Source organism: Uranotaenia lowii, chromosome 2, assembly GCF_029784155.1.
Source record: "Uranotaenia lowii strain MFRU-FL chromosome 2, ASM2978415v1, whole genome shotgun sequence".
NCBI classification, from domain to species: Eukaryota; Metazoa; Arthropoda; class Insecta; order Diptera; family Culicidae; genus Uranotaenia; species Uranotaenia lowii.
Genome location: NC_073692.1, coordinates 157,800,313 through 157,826,431, shown reverse-complemented (window position 1 = coordinate 157,826,431; position 26,119 = coordinate 157,800,313). Strand labels below are relative to the sequence as shown.

General features: G+C 35.9%; 1 protein-coding gene across 6 annotated transcripts in view; it reads right to left on the bottom strand.

Moving 5' to 3' along the window:
* Positions 1 to 26,119, bottom strand: part of LOC129749980 (dual 3',5'-cyclic-AMP and -GMP phosphodiesterase 11) — a 427,967-nt gene that overhangs the window by 326,733 nt on the left and 75,115 nt on the right. For 2 of the 6 annotated variants that reach the window (XM_055745151.1, XM_055745155.1), the window contains exon 1: positions 15,528 to 16,487. The exons of the other annotated variants lie outside the window; for them this stretch is intronic. The gene's annotated coding sequence lies outside the window, so the exon portion shown is untranslated. Of the gene's footprint in view, positions 1 to 15,527; positions 16,488 to 26,119 lie in introns of those variants that run through there. 6 annotated transcript variants of the gene reach the window in all.

Below are 26,119 nucleotides of genomic sequence, written 5' to 3'. Positions count from 1 at the left end.
ATGAATATCCCTTCTTTCGCCTTTTTTGTAAACCGGGAACATAAAAGCATTCTTCCACAACGACGGAAATATAGCTTTGTCAAGCGATGCGTCAAATATGCGTTTGATAGGAATTACTAGATGAGGCATGAAGCATTTCAAAAAAGTAGCTGGTATGCCATCGGGGCCCGGGGAAACAGAATTTTTCAGTTTAACAGTCGCCTTCAGAATAGTGTCTTCACCAAAAGAGATGTTGTTTAAAAGAGTATTCAAATATGGAACGTTTCTAGTTGCACTAGCTATTTGTTCTGGGGAAATAGATCCGGAAGTGAAGACGCTAGAAAACTTTTTAGCAAAAAGATTGCATATATCGTGGTCCGACGATGCCGTCTCATCATCAAGAAACAGGTTAGTTGGTAATCCCGACTCTTTCCGCTGGTTTTTGACGTGTTTCCAAAAAGACTTAGGGTTTTGTTTTAAATTCCGTTGCAATCGAGATAAGTAATTCTGGTAGCATTTGGCGCTGGCTTTTTTAAACGCTGAATTCAGCTTACGAAATTCATCCTTTGAGGAGGGTGATTTGAGCCTGTTGTAGGTTCGAAGAGCTTTGCGCTTCACAGTTTTCATGCGTTTCAAATCTTTGGTAATCCAAGGCGCTCGAGCATTTTCGGCAGCAAGACGTTTCGGCACATGTAGATCGATTATGTGATTTATTATGTGTGTAAATTTTTCTGCTGCAGCATTGGGATTGGATCGATCAAGCTCAGCTTCCCAGTCAACAGAGTCGAGCTCGTGAGAAATAGCCTGGAAATCAGCGTTTTTAAAATCATGAAAGAAAGATTTCGGTTTCTCTGAGCGGGAATTAAAAACGGAAATCTGCATTGAGATCAGCAGCGCAGGGTGGTGACGAACACACTTGACTAGAGGTGCAGGCGCTGATTCAACCGTTATTGTCTGGAGCCCATCGTTAGCGAAACATAAATCAAGCATTCGACCGTTTTCATTCACAACGCTTTTGATCTGGCGAAGAGTTGCGGTGCTTAAAGCGTCGATAATAATGTTTGAGGAAGTTGAGAATGAAGAGCATGTAGGGTCAGGATACAGAAAGCCTCCCTGCGATGGGCACCACTTTATGCCCGGAAAATTAAAATCGCCGATGACCAAGAGTCGTCTTCAGGGCAGGTTAAAGACAGTATTTTTACAAGGCTCTGAGAAAAACATTCAGCTAAATTCATATCTCGCACGCAATCAGGGGGCAGATATACAACACAAACGTAGAGTTTTCGGTTACCTTAGTTTATGCAGGTCCACACAATTTCCAAGCACTCAAAGGATGGATCGTTGATAAGCACGGCAGAGAGGGTTGATTTAATGGCTAGTAAAACACCGCCTCCTGTTGACTTTCGGCTGTTACGTGGGCCCCTATCGCAACGGAACACTGTATATTCAGAACCAAAAATCTGGCTAGAAATAGTTCTGTCGTCCAACCAAGTTTCAGTGAACGCGATGATATCGTAACAGCAACTCGAAGTGGGCAGTAGATATTCGTTCAGACAAGAATTGATGCCGCCGACGTTTTGATAAAAAATATTTATATTATCAAGCGCTCCAAAATTCATACTGGGCTGTCGATCACTGAAACGGAGGAATCCATCACGAAGAGAAGAACATTCGAAAGCTGAGTACTTGCCTGGAATTGCAGGCTGGAGAGCCCCTTCACCACATTCGAACTCAGGGCCGGGACGACTGATGTCGATGACTGGAATCAGCGCGACTGAGTCGAGGGGATCGGGGTACTCCAAAAGGCCTGATACGTTGCGTCCCGGTGCTGGAAACCCAGAAGAAACGTCGCTAATCCACGGTGCTTTGTTGATGAAATTCAGTCGATGAATGAGAGGAACCAAGCTGCAAATTGAATGGCAGTCACTGGGCAAGTCGGGAATAGAAATGGAAAAATACTCGCCTGAATGCACAGGCTGGAGAGCCCCTTCGCCTTCTTCGAACACAGAGCCGGGACGACTGTTGACGCTGGCTGGAATCAGCGCGACTGTGACGAAGGGCTCGGGGGCCTCCATTGTGCTTGCATCGGTGCGTCCCGGGGATCCATTCAACAGGCGATTGTCGTTAATTTCGACCACGAAATTGACCATTCTGGTCGTGGTTGATGAACTCCCGAAAGCTCAGCCCAGTGGGCCAGGTTTCAGGATCCAAGGCCTTAATCTTTAAAACGGGATCAACACCCACTTTGAATGAAACGAAGCGCATGGTGCTCACATCGGTACCTTTGGATACGAGTTTCACCACTTGCGCCTCATCCGTCAGCAGGTTAGCCTTGACCATCGAAGCGACACTGTCTTCGCTCACATCAGGTTTGATGCGCGTGATGTAGAGCCAAAAAAGGTTTTCGTTCTCGTTGGTGCATAGAGGAACCGAAACAACATCAGCAGAGGACTGTCTGGCACCCAGTTTACAAGGTTCGCTTACCGGTGGGTCAGGAGCTCTGAATCGTTTCAGGGCACGGCGGTAGTCGAGACGAGCTGGCGTTAAAGTTGGTATCGGCGTAACTGGCGGCTTAGTGCATACATGCTTAATTTCCGATCGTAGCTCGGAGATAGCATCCGTCAGTTGAGCTATTCCAGTTAGCTCAGGACGTGGCGCAAAGGCTAGGCTACGAAAATGGGCATTTTCGAATAGCTCTGCGCAGTCGTCACACATCCAAAAAACGTTTTTAGACAGTGATTTCAGATTTCGAGCTGCGGTGTTAGAAACACTAACACAACTTAAGTGGAATTCTTTACCGCACATTCCGCGACAGACCATGAATTCAATCCCGTTGATCGGGCCCGCGCAGCTTGAACATTGTTTAGCCATATTAACCCGGCAGGTATGCAACAAGCAGTTCAAAAGCGCAGAAGTTGGTTATAAAATTTGCCTTCAGATGTCAGTACTGTTGCAAAAGGTATAAAAAGAGCTTCGCCGCCTTGCTGGTTACTTTTTATTCCGGTCAACGGCGTTACGATCGCAATGTGGATGGGTATATGCAAGTCTGTGGCCTTACCGCAGCAAAGCAGTTGGAGTCCCAGATGAAATACACGAAATTGGCGCACCTCAATAGATCACATAAACAAACTAATGTATTGTACTATCGAGCGCGCACGGCAAAGGTAATAAGGGCGTAGAACAACGAATTAAAAGTCCAGATTACACAACGAAATTGATGGTTAAAAAATGGTTAAAAATCACATAACAACAACATGAGCCAACATAATGAATGATTTATGTAACAAATTTGTGTGACTTTATGTAACAAATTAAAAAAAACACTATTCAACCCTTCGTTTCATAAAGTAACAAATATGCAACAATTAATATATGGAAAAAGTGAAAAATTCTATTCTATTTAATTTTTTTTTTTTTTCAGAATGCACACATCCTTTTCAACTGTTCAAAATGATTTTTAAAGAAAAATAAAAAATCATGAAATGAAAGATAAATACACTTGACAGTGGATTGTTGCTTTTCCTGTAGCGTGAAAATGATAACATATGACACGGAATAATATACAAATGATAGATTTCTAAATTCTGAATTATTAAATTGGAATAAAAAAATTTCAAACGCAGCTAATCAAATATGAATTCAGAAAATAAAAAATAAAAAATATTTAAACGGTAAAAGCATTTTAAATGCTCATAATGTTCGGAACATTTGAACCCAACTGGTATATTTTGAATGACTGATTGAAAGATATATAATGAATACAATTTTAAAAAGATGCCCAACCAATTGTTTCAAATATTTAATTCAACGTTTGCTCTGGGTAACCTTTGGTTTTAGGGAAGTGAGGAGATAGATTGTAAAATGTAGAATGCATAATATATATTAAAAATTTGTATTTTTGTTCATTTTTGAAATTTTTGTCAGTTTTGAAAATTTGGTTAATTTTGTCAATTAAGTCTGTTTTGGTAATCTCTCTGTATTCACATTATGGTAGTAATCCTTGTTATATTTGTAAATTTAATTTATGTATTCTAGCATTTTTTATGAGTATTTACACTTAGGTCTAAGTTGAAATGACAATGACAAATTGCCAAAAAGTGACTTAATTGACGAAAAATTAAATATTGGAAAAACGACAAAGATGACAAAAATGACTAAAATTACAAAACTGACTGAATTTGACAAAAAAAATTCAAAATTGAAAAAATGACATGAATGTCAAAGCTGATACATTTAAAAATGACAAAACTGATAATGGCACAATTGACTAACTTTTCAAAATTGGCATACATGATTAAACTGAATAAAGTGACAAGACTAAAAAAAATTGGAAAATTTACAATATTGACAAAATTTGAAGCATTGGAAAAATTAAAAAAAAGTGATCAATTTGACGAAATTGAGGGAACTTACAAAACGAGAGAAAAAATTCACATAATTAACATAAGAATTCACATAATTAACATTGTCAGATTTGTGAATTCTGTCAGTATTGATAGTTTTGTCAATTTTTATGGATTTATTATTTTTGTCAATTTCAATGATTTTGAAATTTTGTTAATTTTGTCCAATTTGTCCTTTTTTCAAAATGGTCATTAATAGTTTTTTTCATTTTGTTTTTGACTATTTTGTAATTTCTGCCTTTTTTGTCAATTCTGTATTATTTTTCAGTTTTGTCAGTTTTATGGTTTTTGTCATTTATTGTCAGTTAAGCATATTTAATGGCAATTTGGTGAGTTCACTTCCACTTCAATGACAATATCAATTCATATCACTTTTGCCATTTTATTCAATTTTGTCAATGGTATTAATTTTGCCTTTTTTTAATTTTGTGAATTTGTTTAGAAAAAAAATCTTTTTTGTCAATTTTCTTATTTTTGTAATTTTCTTCATTTTCGGTGTTCTATTAATTTTTGCAGTTTTTATCATTTTTTAAAGTGCAATCATTCAAATTGACAAAAGTAAAAAATGACAAAACTGAATGAAATATTGACAAAACTGACATAATTGAAATAGTTAATAAAATTGACAAAAGTATCAAAACTGACATTATTGGAAGAATTCACTAAGGTGACTTAAATGACAAAACAGACAAAATTTAATAAAAATTGAAAAAAATCGGCAATTTGTAATTGTTTTCAATTTTTTTAAATTTGTTGTTTATATTATTTTTGTGTTCTTTTAATATGTTTGCCAACTTTGTCATTTTGTCAATAATTTCATTATATTTGATTTTTGGCAGTTTTAATTAAAAAAAATGTTTATTTAGTTTATAATATAATTTAGTTATTTATGCCTTTTCGGTCATATCTGTTACTTCTTAAATTTCTCTTTTTATCATAGTTGTCAGTTTTTTTTTAATGTTTGACTTTTTTTAAATTTTGCCCTATTTTCCATTCTTGGCAATTTTGTTATTTTGTCAAATGTGTCGATTTAGTCATTTTTGTCAATTTTTTCACAATTAATTACAATAAATTGCAATTTTTCCTTCAAATTTTGTCCATTTTATAAATTTTAATAATAAGGTAAATTTTGTCAGTTTTTTTCAATTTTTCAATTTAGTCATTCTGTTATTTTTGTTATATTGTCTTTTTTGGCGAATTGTTATTTTTGATAATCATTTCAATTGTGTCAATTTTGTCAATTTCGTCATTCTTGAATAAAATTTCAATTTTGTTTTTCTTGGGATTCTTACTTAGAATTGTGAAAGTTTATTTAGATTTTTGTCTATAGTACTGAATTGATTTTTTTAGAATTTTGAATTTTTAAAGGAGTAATTATGCCTTTCTTAAACGCTACTCACACATACACAAACTTTCTATTTGTTATTCTCATTGTGTGACGGTGCGATCAAGCCCATACACCGTTCACGATATATCAAAGTAATGCGAAAAAAGCACACATTCAACTGCGGATAACTCATCACAGTCAACTCGTATCGCGTCACAATCTTTTACAAACTTGTTTGTCATTGATTGAACTACAATTTTTGAAATTCTGAACTTTCTAGCATACTGGAAACATATTTCAGAACACAAAGGTGAAAGTATGTCAATTTTTCATACATTTGCCGAAAATTTCCATACAAATTTCAAGTCTTTTGCACCAGCTCGTGCTTCTTCCAAATGACTTGAAACCTTCAGAAAGTCATTTTTTCACCTAAATGCACCAACTTAGGGGGTGCCGCGTGGAATATAAGATTTTTTTGTTTTGTGCCAGTCTAATGTATACCTTACATTTCACATTCACTGCACAATAATCGTGAACTAAGAAATAGGTTATCCTCAAGAATTTTTTTCCTTAACGTTTAATTATGACATGCATAATAAACTTAAAATATTCTAGACTTGGAACTAGAACACTTCAGACCGCTGAAAAGTATGCGCTAAGCTGGAAAAACACGATTTTTTAAGAAATTCCCGGGTAAATTTAGATGTTTCCAAGCTTCTGAGAAATAAGTAAGTCTTGATGAAATGAATGAAATTAAGAACTCAATATGTTCATGTATGGAAAAAACGAACCACATTTTCTTTTCCCGGTTCTGGTTCGAAATTCCAGGTTTTTACCGGGTTTCTCGGGCCTTTATGAAATTCCTGTTTTTTACCCCCCAGTTTTTTCATTTTTTTTCAACAATTTTAAGGATAAGTCTGAAGCAAAATTTTCATTGTAAGTATTAGTAAACATGGTAATTCATAGTGTTAAACATGCGCGATTCAACAAACGTGACAAATAGAAAAAAAAAATCGCCAAAACATGCCCCCTTCCCCAACCGCGTATTAACCGTTCAATGACATGGCCTTGGCATGACATAAATTTGCTAAATAAATATCTTTTTAAAATCTGCCTCACAATCAATGCAACAATTCTCTCATTCCAAAGACAGGGAACAAACCTTGCTGCCAAGTAATTTTCCGGCTCATCAGCTCTAGGTTGCAATGAAGCTTTCAACAAACAAAGAAACAAAATACTCCCGATGCAATCAAGTTTAACGGGAACTAACCACGATAGATCAGTCCCGGTGATTAGATAGACCACCCATCCATCCATCACCGATGTTTGAATGTACGAGACGTTGAAAGTGGAATCGTAAATAATTCCTACTAAGAATTTAAAACATAAGCTACATCATCGAGATCTCTTTGGAAGTGATGATGATGATGTTGAAAAATAAGAATCGAATAGAAAATATCATAAGCAGCTTAGGAACTGTTCAGTTATTATCAAGGTTTCAATCGATTTTCATAATCTTATTAATCGCATAAATTATTTCGACATGTTGGAGTTCAATTTTAGTTGTTTCTGAGAAATCTTTCAATAAAGACAGCATCGATTAAACATTTATAATGACGAATGTAAATTTAAACTTTCCTTACGAATCCCACTCCATCAGGACACATTTGATTACCTACGACATTGGATTTCCGCATTTACAAGCGAAGGCGTAAAATGAGTAGTCACTTGGGTCCAGTGCTCGAAACAGTCATCGTCATTGACAGAAAACGGGTTGAATGTCAAAGAAAAAACTCTCCCTTTCATCTTCTTCAGCAGTCGATGAAATAATCTCCGTTTGGAGAGAGCGAGCTTCTTGTTGACTGTGAATGTCTTCTCTTTTGTTTCACCATTCGTTTCACACTCATTCGTTTCACAAAGTCGTGACAGGATCAAACGTTCAAAAATCATTCAATTGAATCCTCTTTGAATGTGTGAGCCAATTATATTCGCCTGTGCTACTTTGCATGTACCGAAAAAAGTGATCAAAATAATAGCGGCTAAACGGTAAACGATAGACACTTAATGTCTTCGAGACAATTTATCTACGCAACAAAAACTTTCGTATTCTATTGAAAAACATCTTAAAAATTCATCTAGAAGGGAAAAATGCCTATTTTCAATCAACTTATACGAGTTCGGCTGAGTTCATACATTTTTATTAATGGATTCATTTTTCAAAGTTTTTAGCTTTCAGACGATGTAAGCGCACGAAACATTAATTTTCATTAGATGAATTGCAAACTGAGGCGTTTTCACAAAAACAGAAATAACTCAATAATGATTGAATGTATACAAATAAACTAATGTAATCTAATGTTTCGTTTTTACATCATTGAAAAGCTGATAACTTGGATAATTGAATCAAATGATAAAAAAATACTCTTGAAGTAATAATTGGGGGCATTGAATTGGTAGAAATTCTTCTTGTCTCTATAATGTTCAACAAAGTTGGGTGTTTTAGCAATTTGAACATTGATGTGTATTGATAAATGCACTCATTTTCTGAAACTTATTAAAAAAAAAATTAACTCTCCAGTGCCAAACCCGCCTTAAGACATGGTCTACTAAAATCGCCATAAAATCAATTTTTTTTTACCACAATAATTTTTATTTACTTTTTTCGCAGAATCTTTCTAAAAATGGTAAGCTAACAAACCATACTAATGCAAATGGTTTGACAGGCAGTTGTCAAAATCAACAGCTAAGAAAAGTTTAATAATATGAGAAAACTTAAAAATTGAATTATTTTTCGAAAAATGATCAATTTGCTAGCCTCAGAAATCCTTGGTCAATGAGTTTTACGATCTAAAACAATATTGGCAGTAAGGTTAAAAAGTTACCGCCATTCTGGATTGATTTTTTTTAGAAGACAAAGTATGACAACAATTCGAAAAATATGTACAATATTTACTTTTAGTATAAGTGAAAATATCTCAGTTATTTGTGGAAAAATTTCAACAAAAATTACTTTAAAATGTAACTGTTGGTCAGGATTCATATATTTAAAAATTAAGGACAAATCGGTTGAATTTTTAGAAACTACAATCGAAAAAGTACTGAAAGTGAATTTCTTTAGCTCCTATGCAATTGTCAAAATTTCTGTCTCATCTTAAACGTTTTTCGTAGAATAAACCTTGTTTGTAATCATAAAACTAGGCTTTTGTAAATTTTTCAGCGAAAAAAAAAATTATGTTCTAGAGGATTAACAAAAACTGAAAAATTCTCATTTTATTTTTTAAATTGCTTATATTTTTTTCTGTTTTTTTTATTCGATTCTCGACATTTTTTTTTTAATTGCACGATCTACAGATGATTGCACGATCTAAATGAATCAGGTGTATACACGAAGTATTTAAAAAAATATTTTTTATCTCCCTTCTATGTGAATCAATCATTTATTTTTAAATAGAATATGAAAGATCTTGATGTGTTAATAAATTCTCTCAAAGACATCAAGGTTCTATCGTTTACCGTTTAGCCGCTATTAATTTGATAGCTTTGCGCCGGGGACAACGCGTAAGTTCAACTTTTCTCAAATGGATTCCATTCATTCAAAATCGAAATGACTGAATTTGCATCGAAGCTCACAGTCATGTCCTCGAAGTGACTGTGACCGTAGGCCAAAACGAATGGGAAGATGAGCGAAAGAAAATTGTAAACGCCGTCAGTCAGAGAGAGCTTTTTGAGTGAGAGAAGGCAATGAAGGAAACGAAAACGGAAGACTCTGAATGGGGAGAAATTTCACATTCACGCAAGGCTGTCGATAGTTTTAAGCTCTGCTTGGGTCTCCCGGAGTCTGATTGCGATCTTTTCCTGAGTGTGGTGGAATTTTTGTTTCCTTCATTTGAAAGACCGGTTGCGAATGGATGAATGAGTTTATCACGTTTGACGGCGCTTAGATCAACGAGTCGTCTCACTATTCATTCAAGAGATTTATTTCTCTATTTTTTAATCAATAATGCATTAGTATCAAAAACAATTTGACATAAAAGTTTACAGAAATCCAGGCAAGGTAGTGTGGCCTTTTGTACCTGATGATCCTGCTTCCAAGAATGTAGATACATCACTACTATCAGATTAATTTTATCTGGGGAAACAATACTCAGCATGATAACATGTACCGGAAAAATCGCTTCATGAACAGTATTCATGAAAGAGGGAAACCTTCTGATATAGATTATTGATTTATTGAGAAATGGCTATGAAAGGGACCGAGCAACAAACTGACAAGAAATCTGAATGGAAATTAGTATCTTGTGAGAACAATAGCAGGCTTAAGCATTTTGATGATTATGCACAGGAGAGATTGTTATATTTTCTTGAATTTATTTTCAGGTTCAAATGAAGATTTCTTATAAAATGAATGTGGACTATTCATAATGCCATTCTCAGAACTCAAAATTTGTTCTGAAGGCTTCACTTTTGATATAAACTTTTGATGCTAGCTCTTGTAAGAGCAAGTTCACTGGTTGAGATAGAGTTGAAAATATCGAACTTTTACAACACATCACACCTTTTTTCCCGTACACCGGTGTTGGGAAAATCTGATATTCTAACAGTTTCGCGCTGCAAAATTTTTATCGTATAACACTTTTTGGCTGAGGGTGATAGAAAATCATGATATTTTACATCACCGAGCAAAGTGATAGAGGCGGCGTTGCAAAGCAATATTCGGGAATAAAGCGGTATAGTACAGCCACCTTCCATATGTTCAAAACCTCGATAGTGCAAAAAATTAATATATCATTAAATTTTTAACTTCAATACAATATGTTATTGTCTTGCTTTAAAAATTAATTTTATCGGTTTATTTGATATGGTATTCAAAATACCAAAAAAAACTTCTCCAAACTTACGACCAAATTTTTTTATGACATTCCGAATTGCATTCGGCATCATTTTTGCGTTGTCCCTCGGGTGGATTCCGCTGATCCAACTGATCTGAAGCCTCGGTTCAGATACGAACGGGAAATATGTTGATATCGGAACATTCAACAGATGTATAATTAGAAAAAAGCGGCCAGCCAATGTAAGTCTGTTTAAAAAGTTATCGAATAAAAAGACTATTTAAATTTTAAGTAAATACCCTTGAATCCGAAAAGTTCTTCTAAGTCCAACATCACTTCCATGTGTGTGCTGCGCTCCGGTACGTTTGAGAAAATCGTACACATAACGTTGGAAGAACGTTACTTTAAATTATCATGCAAAAATTACCATTAATGTTTAGCTACAAGTTACATATGTACGTCAAACATACTAAAACTTCTATATTTTTATATTATTATTATTATTATTATTATTATTATTGAAAGTCAATATTTAAAAAAACGGTCAATTGAAAAAACACATAATCTATAAAAATACTAAAAAGCAAATGCACTTGGCATCGCTGGTTGATTTCGATTTTATGCTTTAATTTTGTATCACACGGGTGGACGGCCAACATTTTTGGTCTATTTATCACGATAGAAAAATTCCCATCTATGCTACAGCCGACAAAATTCCTACCACTTTTACCCAACACGGGTGAACTTGCTCTAAGGAAAGTAGGCTGCGATCGAATTGATCAGACGTGTTTTTTTTTCAGGCAGCAAATTATCGGAGCTCTAAAATATTGGAAAAAAGTAGAATATTTTTTGCAAAATCTTCGCGCTTTGAAAACGATTCGACGGGATTTCTCATGTAAACCTTGAAATTGAAGGCTGAATTGAGAATGTGTGAAGTTGCATTTTGAACTGAAAACGCTTGTGGACGAAGAAGAATCAGTCAAGTCAGCGTGCAACGGAAAAAGGCATTTCCGCTAATTGCTGGATACCGAAGATAGTGCTAGTGGTGTTTGTATAGCTAAGAGCTTATAACCTAAGACTTTATGAATATTAACGTGTTTGAAACGGAATATTACTTCTCCGGTGAAAGCTTCGGGAAATAAATCTTTAGTTCTGACGATTATGAGCGTTCTCGATTAATGAGATTTAATAAAATTCAGAACAGAAAATTTGTGCCTGTTTTTCTAAGCGATAATCCGAACCTATTTACTTAAATAAGTTTTTTTGGCTTATTATTTTAATGGTATATTTTTTTTTTGATTTTTTACATTCGTTAGAGCAAGTTCACTGGTGTTGGGAAAAAGTGGTAGAAATTTTGACACTTGTAGCAAGGGTTACCAACATATTTTTTTTTTTCAAAAATCAGGAAACTGGCGGAATAAAAATCAGGCAAAGTTAAAGTAACGGAAATTTTCTCTAAGTTAGGCCTTTTTTTTGGTCATCACTCCATATTTTCACCATAATATGTGTTGTGTGCCTACTCTGTTAAATAATTCTACTGAATCAAAGCAATCGAAAGATTCCCTATAATTCCCTTTTTAAATAAAAATTAAAGGCAGTCTTTCGATTGCTTTGTTTTACTTCTTAACTACATGAATGGAACCTAATCCAGTTCCATACCCATTTTTCATCGCATTCACAAAAATGAGGCAAAATTAGGCTTTTTAAATAAAAATCAGGGAAATTCAATGGCTTATCAGCTTGTCAGACAAATCCTGAAAAATCAGGCACATTAGCATATCTGCTTGTAGCATATTTCGAAAATTTAACCAAGCAGAAATGTTTTCAAGCTTTTTGAACATTGAATTTTTTAACAACACTGTTTCTATTTCAGCCGTATGTGATACAAATCGAGCTAGTTTTGCATCACAGCATTACTTGGCAAAGTTTTCAAAATGTGCTACAAGTGTAAAAATTTCTACCATTTTTTTCCAACACGAGTGAAATTTTTCTTAGTTAAACAATATTTTAAGAGTGCGTGCAAGAAAAAAATGTTTGACTCTCACTTCTCTGATAACATTCGGAAGCAATTGAATTTGTGGCTTTGATGACGCAACATATCGCGGAAACATAACCAATTAAAGGTTTAGTGAGATTGTTCGAACATTTTATCCAACTTTATCTATAATTTATTAATAATTTTAACGTTAATAAATAGAAATTCAATTGCACTGAAACTAGAAAAAAACCAGAATATATGTTCTAAAAAGTTTTTTGTCGTGTTTGAAAAATGGTGAAGCATTTTCTAGTTGCTGCAACTGGTGGGAAAAACTTGTTCGGGATCAAAGCTCAGGTATGCTTGAAATTTTAACTCTGCCAAGAAAACTTTTGAACGGAATTCGACATTACTTTTCAAGAGCGAGTAGTGGCGCTATATCTAAGGTCAAAGACTTGAGATGATGGTGCACATAAATCCAATCCCTCATTAAAACGTCTAATAATTCTGATTTATAATTGAAATACTATTTACGAAACAGTTTTGGATTTATATGCAAAAAAAAACACATTTTCATCCGAGGAAGTTTTCCAGGATTCAACCAAGGAGCACAACAAATTCAAGCTTATGTGCTCCCGCCATAAACATTAAATTGATTATGAGATTTTGGAAACGTATGGTACTGTTATGTACGTTTCTTTTTCCCCTGAGTTCCTGTTGTCTTTGCGTCAAATACTGCACAGTGGGCCCGGCCTAGATAAGATGAATAGTGAAGGTATTTTACTATTCACCGAGATGCTGACAAGATCTGGCTGTGTACGTATCATAAGCATAAACATCATAAGCATTTGGTAGCTAGCTTACATCTTACTTTCATTGTTTGAGAACGACTAACAGGATTGGAAATTTGAAAGATTCTTTTTGGTCTAAAATAAAAGGATTACGAGGTCTTTTTCGCAACACTGTAATATATGCTCCATTATGAGGTTAAACAAGCATGGAGAAAGGAGAAACCCTTGTATAACACCCCCTTTCCTCTCTTGCTAAAGTGTTTGGAATGATTCTGCGTTGACGCGTTTGATAGTTCGCATGATAAAATATGCTGGAATATGCTTTCACTCCAATATCTTGCCTATTTCCTTAAAGGATACTTGGTCAAATGCCTTACTTATGTCGAGCGACATGATCACAAGGTCATCTTCAGCGTTCCATTATTCCTCCATCACTCTCTTGGCTACAAATAAAGGAAGGCAGTCTGATGGTGTCCGATTGAGTTGAAAATCTTTGAATTTCTTTTATTATCCATGTTGCGTACATTTTGTACTCCGTACTGCTGATAAATTTAAGTCGGAAGTCGCTGGTGGTTTTGGGGATTCTTATTTTGGGTATAGGTATAGGTATTAATATTGAATGATTCCAACTTCTATCCATATTTTTTGAATAATAGATTATAATTGCTTCGCCGTCCTGAGGATACTGCATTTGATGAGTTCGCCGTAAACTTTTTCTGGAACCTTTCCATTTTGAAGATGGTAAATTATTTCATCTACAGTTTGGAAATATTATTGTTAACAGAGAAGGTGTTATCAGCAGCTTTAATTAAATGTTCCGAATTTGTTCTCCATATTTCGCTTCCTTTTGTTTGAATAAATTAAATTTTTCCTCACCTGATGCAAATTGGAATTTTTTTTCGAAAGTTTTCGTTTATTTAGCAAGCTCAAATAAGGTTTGATTCGTTTATGCTCACGAAATCCAGCACGTGGTGGTCCTATTGATTCCTTGGCTGGCCTAGAGATGCAGATTACCCCATTAATCAAATTGTAATCCGTGTTAACCTCTTTTACCCATTTCGCCATCCTGAATAGGTTAAAATTTCTTTTCGTTAGTATATGATCAATTTTTGATGATCTCTTTCCCGCCATCCACGTAGTTCGAATTAATTTGTGTGGCAAGGAGCACCCTCAATACCAAATTGTGTCTGTGTATAAAGAATTTAAGTTGCTCGCTGTTGAAATAAGTTCCTTCATGTAGTAAAAATTTTCCAATATATGTTTGATATAATTCTGTTAACTCGTTCCGACTTATTTGGGCATTTGTGTCTCCCTGACAAATCAAACTAGAAACTCTTTCAATACGACCGATACATTGTCCCAGGTTTCCCAGTAGGCCGCGTTTGGAGCGTGGAAAATCAAAAGATGCGATTTGATTAAACCTGGAAAATCAATTTGGTTTAAACTGCCAGATAGTGCTGCCATCTAAGACTTGAAATTGGAAAAGTGTAGTTTACTGGAAAAATAATTAAGTTGTTTTTAATTCCAACCTGTTTTTCTGATTAAAAATCGACCCAAAACGTTTGTTACATAATTTGTATTTCACGTCATGTTAATGAAGGAGTTAAGCAGTTTGATAAACTATTATACCTTAAATGTAAAATTTCTTAGTGCTAGAGGTAAATCTCTTTAAACGCCCAAAAAAGAAGTTATTTATTCAAATAGTTCGTAAAAATTCGCACACTTTAACACAGTAATTTTTAAGAAATTATTTTGATGTATGTAGAATAATATAAGTGTTACTTTTCTTATTTCGCACCCTTTTTTCATATTTTTGGTCTCCAACGCCAATTGCTTCGTTCAAAAAATGATGGACACTCTATTTGGTATTAATTCAATAATCAGTACTCCTACCAGGCATATGAAGAAAAAGTTTACTAGGTTATTTTTCCCAAAACATAAACCATCTGCATACAATGTATGCGAAATCCATACAAATGGTGTCCTCAACTCGTATGATTACTGGAAAATTTGTTTGCTATTTTATGCCGGCTCCAAATTGATTCGGTTTGTTTTCATTCCGTTTGCCCGAGTAGTGGTGAAACACTCGACTCATCAGCCCTCGTATGGCGGTTCTTATTTGCTGAGTTCAGCATGTTTGTTTTCTTTTCGATCAGTCAACCCCCATTGCATCCACCCACCCACCGCACATTCAAACACACGAGCACAGAAATGAGCACTCACATTTTTTTCTCAGTTTTCGTTGAACAGTTTCACGGCGAAGAACAGCAAGCAAGAAGGAAAAAATCAAAACAAGCGATAATTATATTGTTGTTTTGATACGACGATGATAACTGATCTGCTCCAACAGCAACAACAAGACCTGTGGCCTGGCTTCTGGCTCGCACACTTTGGCAGGGCACTCACAATAAACACGCCTGAGCAACACGCGTCGCGCGACACCGTGAGAAAAAATAACAGGCAGCGCACGTGCGCGCGAGATGTCGCGTCAACTTCTGCGCACACTCACTCCGGGAGCGAATCACAAAATCGAACCAACCAACACCAACAGGCGACGCCAACCAAATTCGTCAACCCGCGACCGTCCGATCCCCCCAAACACCCTGCTCGTGATCACTGCCTTGCCACTTACTACTGCCCCAGGGAGCACTCTTTTCCTTCCATACGATTGTGCTTCCACCGACGACGGATGACGGAAAAAAAGATAGCAGAATCGCTGCTGAGGAGCACTCTTCTTTGCTTTGTGATGAGAAGGGAAATTAAAAAATTCTTCCGCACCAAAGCAAGCTACGGCAACGACAACGACGGTGACATTTCGCCAATAGGTCACTTTGAACCGGAACTTTCTGCGGCCGCAAAATGGTTTCACTTCGGAGAATGAAATTTTCCACTTTAGGTAAACACTCCCGTTCGGTTGACGACACTTGAAACGCGAGACACTTCTTGAGAGCACGGCGCGGCGCGGTAAAAACGGGCTCTTCCTCTTGCCCAGTTTTTTCTCACTGGCACTTGAGCACAACCACGGTTGACCTTCCCAGCAATTAACCAGCTGAAGATTCCCCAACGAGCGATTATCGAATGGAACCAAATCTCTGGAACGAACTCCGCAGCAATTACTGGAACCCGAAAAGTCTAAGCTAGAGGAGGTACCTACACCTTCGATGGACAAACCGAGGACCGACCGACCGAAAAGAGCTGTGTGCACCAGCGATGCCACACATACCGATTTTCCGGTATTTATACCGATTTTTGAGCGAAATTTTGACCAAGAATCGGTATATACCGATTACCGATTTTTGGCAAAACATACCGATTTCATACCGATTTTTAAGATTTTAACTCCAACTACATTCCACTTCCACATTCCCACTTAATTGAAGCTATCCTCGTAAAGGTCTCGTAGAAAGGAGACAAAGTGCTGGCGTGTCGTGAGTTGATCTTTTAAAATACCCTGCAAAAATCTCCACGGCTCACTCTCATAATTCGTTCAGTTGTTCGCGGTTTCTTCGAAGTGCAATCAGATACACGGATACAATCCTTCTCCACCTTGTTAGCCAAGTAAATGATATCACATGTACCTAACTGCAGAGATCGCCAGGTCACGCCAGGCAAAAAGGGTATTTTCAGTTTTAGAAAAACTATGTGTTTTAAAATATTTTTCTTGGGAACACCTTCTTTCAGAACACGTTTCTCTTCTTGGGTTTTCATATGACTAATGCGTGATTTAAAAAAAATTACTTTGGGTTGACCTGGTTCTATTGCCTTATCTAATTTATCAAATTTACATTCCACTTTAGCTATACATCAATTAAAGTATCAAGTTTTTACTTCAATAATATGCCTAAGCCACGTGTAACCTGAAGGTGATCGCCATGCCCTTATTTTTCTTATCAAACGGTAACTTTTAAATTAGATTTCCATTCAATTATGAGTACTGGAAAGAAATATTTTCATTTGTGATTTTTACTTTTCGTCTGCAAAAGCAGATAGATAAAAATAAAAAAAATGTTTAAGTCGTAACAAACATAAAGTTCTGTTAATATTTCAAAACTGTCTTTTTATGTAAACTTGCGTTACTTAGAACCAAGTTACGGAAAAAATAGAATATTATATGCTCAAACACACTTAGTCTAGTTTTAAACTAAAAAATAACATTCATAAGAGTTCTTAGACTTGCTTTTTATTGCAAGCTTCCATTCATATTAAAAATTCGTTAGGACAGGAAGTTGAAAATGTAAACATTTTTGAATATCCACCTCAAATACCGATTTTCATACCGATTTTTGGGATTTCCATACCGATAAAAGATTTTTTTGGGTTCCAAAATACCGATAAAAATGTGGCATCACTGGTGTGCACCTCAAGCGATTGTCACTCGTGTAGTGTGAAGTGAGCCGTGAGTGAGTGCAACTTGAGCCGTCCCAGCACACAGCACAGCATACATGGAAAGTAAGCAGAGCTGGCGACAACGACAACAAGGGCGACGACGACGACGACGACGTCAGATGGTAGATAGAACATATACGCAGCAAAGGCAGCACTCACGACACAACGTTCAAGTGGTGAGGTCGCTCCGCAACACTTTCAACACTTTGCGACAGTTGCAGTGTGCTTCGGAGGACCTTCTCCCCCAGCTTATTGGGGGGGATCGTCAGCCGTGCGATGGATTGAATCGTGTATCGACTACCAGGAAGCGATTCCAGGCTTGCTACGTTCGAGGCATATTCGATGTCACTCGATCAGTTTGATTGAAGTTCTGCAACTACGCATGACATGACACTGATAGAAGACAGAATGACTGAACATTCAAGCATACATCTGCATTTCTTATGGTTTTTTCATCTTTATTAAGAGTCTTTTTTGCCGTTCGGATTTACACTTAAGGTTTCAGGTTTCATTTGGCCATGTGAAATAAGTGACCAAGCTTTCATTTTTTAATCTCTCAAGTCTAGAGATCTTAACATTTTGGTTTCAGTGGCGTTGCTTAAAACGCATCCTTTTTTGGCAGTATTTAAAAAGTTTCCATAAGTAAATCTCTGCTTTTGGATATGTTTGTTATTAAGCACAAATTTTGCGTTTTCTCATACAAACCTAAAAGACCAGCAATATTGCGCGAAACTTTTCTATTTCCAAATTGTTCTGTTGTTGATGATTTATCATAGCAATTTGATTGCACTTTTTTGTCAGTGTCTAATCTAAAACGTCATCAAATGCGCAAGTAATGTTTATAGTCGTTTGAAATTGCATAGGGGAGGAGCGGGCTATATGCGCCTATTAAGCAGAACACTGATTTAATCAAATATCACATCGAATATGTGTACAAAAACTATATACACGTGTGCAGGCATCTGTTTTCTATACATTGGGGTAATTTTTATGTTAAAATTTTCTTCTGTTTCCAAGAAAACGATTTTATTATAAGTGTTGTCTAAAATGCCAAACCTCAAATCGTGCGGGCTAAATGCGCCTATTTATGTTTTGAACAAAATTTCTGTTTTTTGGGCATTATTTCCGAATAATTTTATTGAAACTGCTAGAAAGTAGTAATTTCCGTACGATACAGCTGAAGCTGAAGCTGAATAAAACAAAAGTTAGGGTTGCCATACTATGGAGGCAGTTCTCCATGAGAAAAACTTTATCAAATCTGTTTTTAGATCTTCAATTCTCTTTTAAGATGTTATTCAGAGCTTAGATTTGAAGGTTCAATGATAAAAATCATTTATTTATTCTATTTAACCTGTTATTTTAGGATGGAGGCATTTTACAAACATGATGGGGGCATACAAAAACACTCTATTATTCCACTATATAATCATTATTAAACCTTCACAAAAGCTGAAATATGTTTAATTTCTAAAGTTCATTTGAGTAAGAAAGAATAACCGTCCAAATTTTTGTTTTAAGCTTCTTTACGTACAATTTTTAAAAGTCTAAATATTACATCAAGATGTATCAAAACCTTGTATGATTTTTTAAATTTTTTTTGAGTTTGTAAATTCATAAAATTCTTTTTTGCCTTATGTTCTAAGCGTATCACCCTCAAAATGCATTGATCAGATAAGCTGTCTAGTCAGCCATTTCATCAAACAGCCGTAGGGTCATTTAACCCGATAAGCCCATTTAGGAAACCTTTCCCCTAATGAATCAGGAAGAAACATATTCTTGCCGGTAGCTGAAAAAACTCTGCGGTCGAGAAAACTACAGCACGTGGGCATTCGGCATGATAATGGCCATGATCCGGGAAAGGATCTGGAATGTCGTTGAAATATCGCGAAGCGTCAATATAGATCCTAAATTATCCCTGTGTGTCCTCTCCACCATATGTTTATGCATTGAAACAAGTGTTGCGAAACAAGTGGGTCTTCAAACTGAAGGTCAAATCGGATGGGTCGATTGAGCGTTTCAAGGCACGATTGGTGATTAAATGTTGTCCCCAAGTGTGGACTATTTATACCGAAACGTACCCGCCAGTTGTATGCTACGCAACGATTCGGTATTTGATGGCCAAGGCAGCGGAGATGGATCTTGAAATCTATCAACTTGACGCGGGGACGGCTTTCCTTTAAGGCGACTTGAAAGAGGAAAAAATATTTATGCGACAGCCAGAGGGATTCGAGGATGGTACCGACAGGGTTTTCAAATCGAAGAAAGCCCTCTACGATCTGAAACAGGCTAGCCGGGTATGGAATCTCAAGCTTGATTCTGAATTACGGCGGATGGGATTACGGTGTTTGAAGTAAATACGATTCATGCGTGTACTTTAAGAAAGACGATCCGATGCTGGTAATTGTCATAATCTATGTGGACGATTTCCTTATATTCACAAACAATGATAGTATGGCCAAGGTGGTGAACCGTGAAATGACGAGCTGTTTCAAGATGAAGGTCAAGTTCATCAGCTTAAAAAATGCGGATTACCCGAGGAAAAGAAACCGTAGCAATTGATCAAGAGCGATACATCGACACACTACTAGAGCGATTCAAGAGTCCGGCGACAATCCTGTTTCAATTTCCTGGGATGTCCATACTGTTCCGAGAGTTGGCAGGAAGCTTTCAATTTCTGGGTCAAAGTACGAGACCGGACATTTGGCATGCATTTGGAATTTCAGATTAAAAAGAAATTATATAAATTTGAAAAAAATTATAGAATTTTGATTTGAGTATAATAAACCAGATTTTGTATCCATAATCAGCCATCATCGAAAAATTAGTAATCAAACTCAAAAATGAAATATATCATGAAATTAATGTATGTAATCGTTTTAAATTCAAAAATCATATTTTAAATTTTTCTTCCACACTCGGCTGGGTTTTAAGATTCACACCAATCATTACGTCAATATGGTTTCCAAATCATTGATACAACGTAAATTAAAAGTTATAATCCAATATAAGACTTGACAAAAAAGTTGATAATTCCAATTGCAGTTGATTACGACTCTACATTAAAGAACAATATTATCTACACAAGATGACAGCATTTTTTGCATCTGTTTTAATAACTGATTTTGAAAGATTTAAGTATCATCTTAAGTTTTGGTTCTACGCATCGTCGAAATTTAAAAAAAAATCCTATTTTCATTGAAATCAGTCCCTAATTAATGATAAATGTATGAAAAATGATTTTAATGCTTTTTAAATCTTTTATTTAATGAAGGATCAGGATTTTGTCTTGATATTCTAGTTTCAAAGATGCAATGCTTTAGAAAAAAAATGTAATGTTGTTTTTAGATAATTTATTTGAAACGAATATTACTATTTTTGACATCACAAAAGGGCGTTCAAAAGATTTTAAATATCAAAGATATGAACTTATTTAACAACTTTGTACAAGACTGAAAAACATTTTTCAAAATTTTCTAAGCTTCATTTTGGTTATTGGTTTGTCAAATTCCTGCATGTTCGAAGAAATTGAAAAAAAAAACACTACTAAACCTTATGTAACTTTTTCCTGGAAGTAAAAATTACTCTCAGTCATCGAGAAAGTTTATCATTGATCCATTAAGTGCACAAATCCGATTAATTATTTTTTTATAAATTTATTCTCAAATGTTAGCTTTAAATCTCAGAATCGAGAGCTGATATAATGGAACTTTAAGCCTGTTTGGCTTCAGAACTCCCGGATCAGTCAAAATCAGCTTTTAATTTTTTTGCACTTCGAAAAAATGTAAATTTTTTGCCTGATGCTATCAGTAATTGATCCTTGATTTAATGATTTTGAGTTGTTTTTTTTTTAATTGTTCTGAAATGTTGGGAGTAATGTGTTCCTCAAGGAATCAATTTTATCAATTTTTCACTTCATTGATACATTCTTCAATGCAAATGGTTTACTATTTGAATCGAGGGGGCTTAATTATATTTCATTCGTTTTAGATTAAAGAATGTTAGGATAAGAGCTTGAAATTAGAGTGTCCATTTTCCGGCCATTTTGGCGATCCCGGGCATCGGAAAATCTGACGATCCTTTCCCCGGGAATTCCCGGGATCCCTGGAAAAATTGAAACTGAAGATCTAAACCCTCTACTGCGTACGAATCCATATCAATATGGCATTTTTAAATGTATGTTGGTACCTAGTATTGCAAAACATTTCAAACTTTTTTAAAACTTCAAAAATTTATTAAGCAAACCGAAGACGCAAAACAGAGTACTTAGCTTAGCTTAGCTTGATTGACTACTCACATCCACCCTAATCATTGAACTCAAAATGCTTTATCAACAGTTTTTGAAGTGTAAATTATCTTTTAACAGTTTTGTTAGTTATTCTAAACGTATTATTTTGTATTTTGGAAGAAAACATTTGAATATGCTTGACAGTATATTTAAATAAATGCATTTCAAATTCCACGATCGCAGGCGTGGTTCAGTAGAACAAGTTCCACATCGCCAATGGTTGCTACTCCGTGATTGACCGAGGCCACCAATTTTGTACAAAGGTCAAAAGAATAGTTCTTAGGATTAGAAACTCATTCTCAATGCAAAAAACTGATGCTCTCTCTTTGAACATCAATAACGGCGCCGGCCACGTCCTAGTAGTCAATTGATAGTTAGGAAAAATAGGGAAAGGGATGAAAGACATAAATTTGCGCTTTAGGACCGAGGTCACCTCTGCATCCTAGCAAATAATTTGGTTTGGGATTGTGGCTAAAAGGATACAATCTGGAAACACCTTTGACAAGTGTATGGATCTGTTTATTTGAACCTGTTTCACTAATCTCTGATAATTTGCTAATGAAATTCCTAAATGGTATGATCTTCGGCTTTTTCCTTAGAAATAAGGTATTAATTTGATACTGTGATAAATAAATGTTTGAAAAACTTTACGCTTCAACTGGCAAACCGAATAGTACAATGATTACTATGTCACAAATTCCATAAATATTTACGAAGACGCAAAACAGAGTACTTTCATCCACAAACTCTGATTCTAGCTGTAAACATTTTTAATAACTGTGAAAGATTACTTTTTCTCGATAGAAATAAGCTAGGCTTCAGGTTAATCTTAAAATATCGTAAATTTTCAGATAACTTTCCATTTCTTCAGATAACTATCCATTTGTAACAACATGTCATTTCTTTGCTGATGATTTTGCTACTGTCAACAGTATCCAAAATGGAAATTCCAAATGATGAATTTTGCAATATGAAATATTCAGATTCTTTCCGTAGCGTTTCACTATTGGAATTGTTTGGTTTTATGTTTTTTTTTGTCGTTTTCACTTTAACACTAAGTTTTCGATTGCCAAAACTGTTTGCATCATACTCAATGTATTAACCAGATTTTAGAAAAATAATATTTAAGACTTATCCATCAAGGTAGAACTATCATTTTCCTTGCTCAATCTGATTTATTTTTCCAATTTAGATCGTGTAAATTTTTAGTAATCGAGCACATTTTATTGGCTTCGGGAAATCCCGGGATTTTCAAAGCGTTTCCCGGAATTCGGGATTTCCCGAATTTTTCTCATTCCCGGGAAATCCAGGGTAGGACACTCTACTTGAAATTGAAAAGCAAATCAATGAAAGTAGGGCTCCCAACCTGCAGAGTTTAAAATCATATTTCATTTTTTTACTATCAGAGTTTTAGAATCAGTTTCAAATTCATGGCAATTATTCTCGAAAACTGATCTCAAATATTTGTATTACGAACGTAAACATAGTTGAAAAATGAGAATCCTAAAAATTTCGTTGTGTTAACCTCGCGCTGATACGAAAATGCTCGGAAAAATAGATGATTGAAAAGTTTCTTAAAATATTCTTCTGTTCAACAACAAGTGTAAACAGAAATTTTTTTTGACTATTACGTGTCACTGAAAACTGCAACCTTAAAAATACATCACCGGTAATTAACAAAACCTGTAATTTTAAATTCTTTTCCTTGAAAGTTAACGAAGATTCATTAATTATTACAGCAAATGTCCTGTAAAAAAGTTGTACACTACAAATTAAATGTCACCTAATCATGTTTTCGACCTGTAAAATAACGGTAAATTTCCTGCTCCTTTTTGTTATAGGACATTTGCGTCATTTTACAAGAAATAATTTTTGCTGTGTATTATTTTAATTTATAAAATGACACTCATAGAGAGATTCCTTAATTAGCTCCTAAGTCGATTTTTTTAACTCCCTGGTATTCAAAATACGAAAATCATCTTTTTATCAACATTTTGACGCATTGATGATAGATTCGCAGATTTAAATTGTATCAACAAAGGACATCGAAATAAATTTGTTGGTATAGAAAATGGGTTAAAAATGATTCAATTTCTTCACAAATTATGAATGTTTTCAAAAAGGTACCTCTGATTTAGTTCAACGAGATAAAATTGAAGGAGAATGGGCAGCACCTCTCACCTCACTCACTCTTTCAAGATGATCGTGTTTACACTAGATATTTTTTTTTATTTTTTATTTTTTTTTTTTTTTTTTACTGGCATCACTGTCATGTGTACTCGTTCGATTATTTACGGTGATTAAAATAATCCTTTACCCGTTAAATATCGCGAAATAAATATAGTTTCGGGTATCGCTGTGTACTTTACAAAGTGCTGCGTTGTTTCTCAGTGCAGTTCTCCTATTACTATCGTGATTTCGAGAATTATTACAAATAATGCAACCTGAAATCCGTTTTGCATATTTGTTGTACTAGAACAAAACATCTGCAAGTATAATTACACCGCACGACATGATGAGCACAACACCGTGCTCTAGATGCAACAAAAAAATTTCTGACAGAGATAACATTCGCTGTATCGGTGGCTGCGGAAATGTATTGCATCCACACTGCTCCGGCCTAACAGATTCCGGTCTAAATGCACTCAAGGAAAACTCTACATTGAGGTACGTCTGCATCAACTGTAGCAGCGAGAGCATTTCGCCGCTAGAACTTGTCAACACACTGCATGCTAAAATCGACAGCCTGAAAAATGAACTTTTTTCGGACATATCGCAACACTTCGGTCGCCCCAACACTTCTGTACCTACGTTTTCTCAAGTTGTTCGGAACAAAACAAACACATCAAAAAACAGCCAGAATAGCACCGCATCGCTCACACCCAATTCCGAGACGCCACTTCCTACAGCTGGTCTGCTTCGCTCGGGAAAGCTACGACTGCCCCAACCACATAAATCTAACCAATTGATCGTTACTCCCAACACACCTCTGACTCAAATCCAAACACCATCGGTGACAAAAACACCTCGCGCTAGACCCAAACGCTTAGCCCGTATCGCTGAGACGGTCATCATTAAGCCTAAAGTCACACAATCTGGAGAAATCACAAAAACTGAGATTCAAAGCTTACTCGATCCGATCGAACTTGAGGTCCAAGGTGCCCGTTCACTTCCCAGTGGAGACTTAGCCATAAGATGCGCGTCAGCTGAGTCTGCCCAAAAATTGTTGTGCACCGTTAAAAGTACACTGTCTGCTAAATACGAGCCAGAATTAAAAGCTCCTTTAAAACCCCGGCTTAGAATCTCTGGCTTCACACCAGATGTAAACGAAACTTCACTCACTAGTTTTTTGAAAAAGCAAAACAACCTACATGAATCAGCCAATATAAAGGTTGTTAAAATTGCCAAACAAAACAAACTGCCCGATCAAATGTACGCTGTCGTAGAACCCGATGCGCAAACCTTCATGCTGCTGCTGAAGCGCAAGCGCGTGAATATAGGCTGGAATCGATGTTTTGTTACGGAGCATATTGATGTCAAACGTTGCTACGACTGTTCTGAATACGGTCATATAGCGGCAAATTGCACCAAGCCGTTATGCTGCCCACGATGTGCAGGAGAACACAAAGTCACAGATTGTGTTTCAACTGTTGAAAAATGCACTAACTGCGATATGGCAAACAAAACTCTGAAAACACCGAAAGATCAGCACCACGACGTTGCGCATTCTGCCTGGAGTTATGACTGCCCGATCTATCAGCGTAAACTGATAGCAACAAAGCATCGCACGGATTACTCTGTTGCTGTATAGCAATCATATTCAGAAGCCGCACCAGCAAACCAACGTTCCGCCGTAGATCGACGATCGTCTAACACCCAGCCAACGAAGATAAACAATGATCTCATCGAAGGAAGTCTCTCCGAGCCAAAAGCCTCTGTTGGTCTACCAGTCACTCAACCCGAGTCCCCGAGCCTAACCATCACTGATGAACACCACGAAGCGTTTTTCTCCGAGCCAGTTGATTCTCCTGGTTCTCCAGGTAAATGCCCTGACAGTATATGTCCCGCCGAAGCGCTCACAGCATCTACACTCCAATTAAATGAACCGATTTTGCAGAAAATCTCTTGCGTACCACCGAATGCT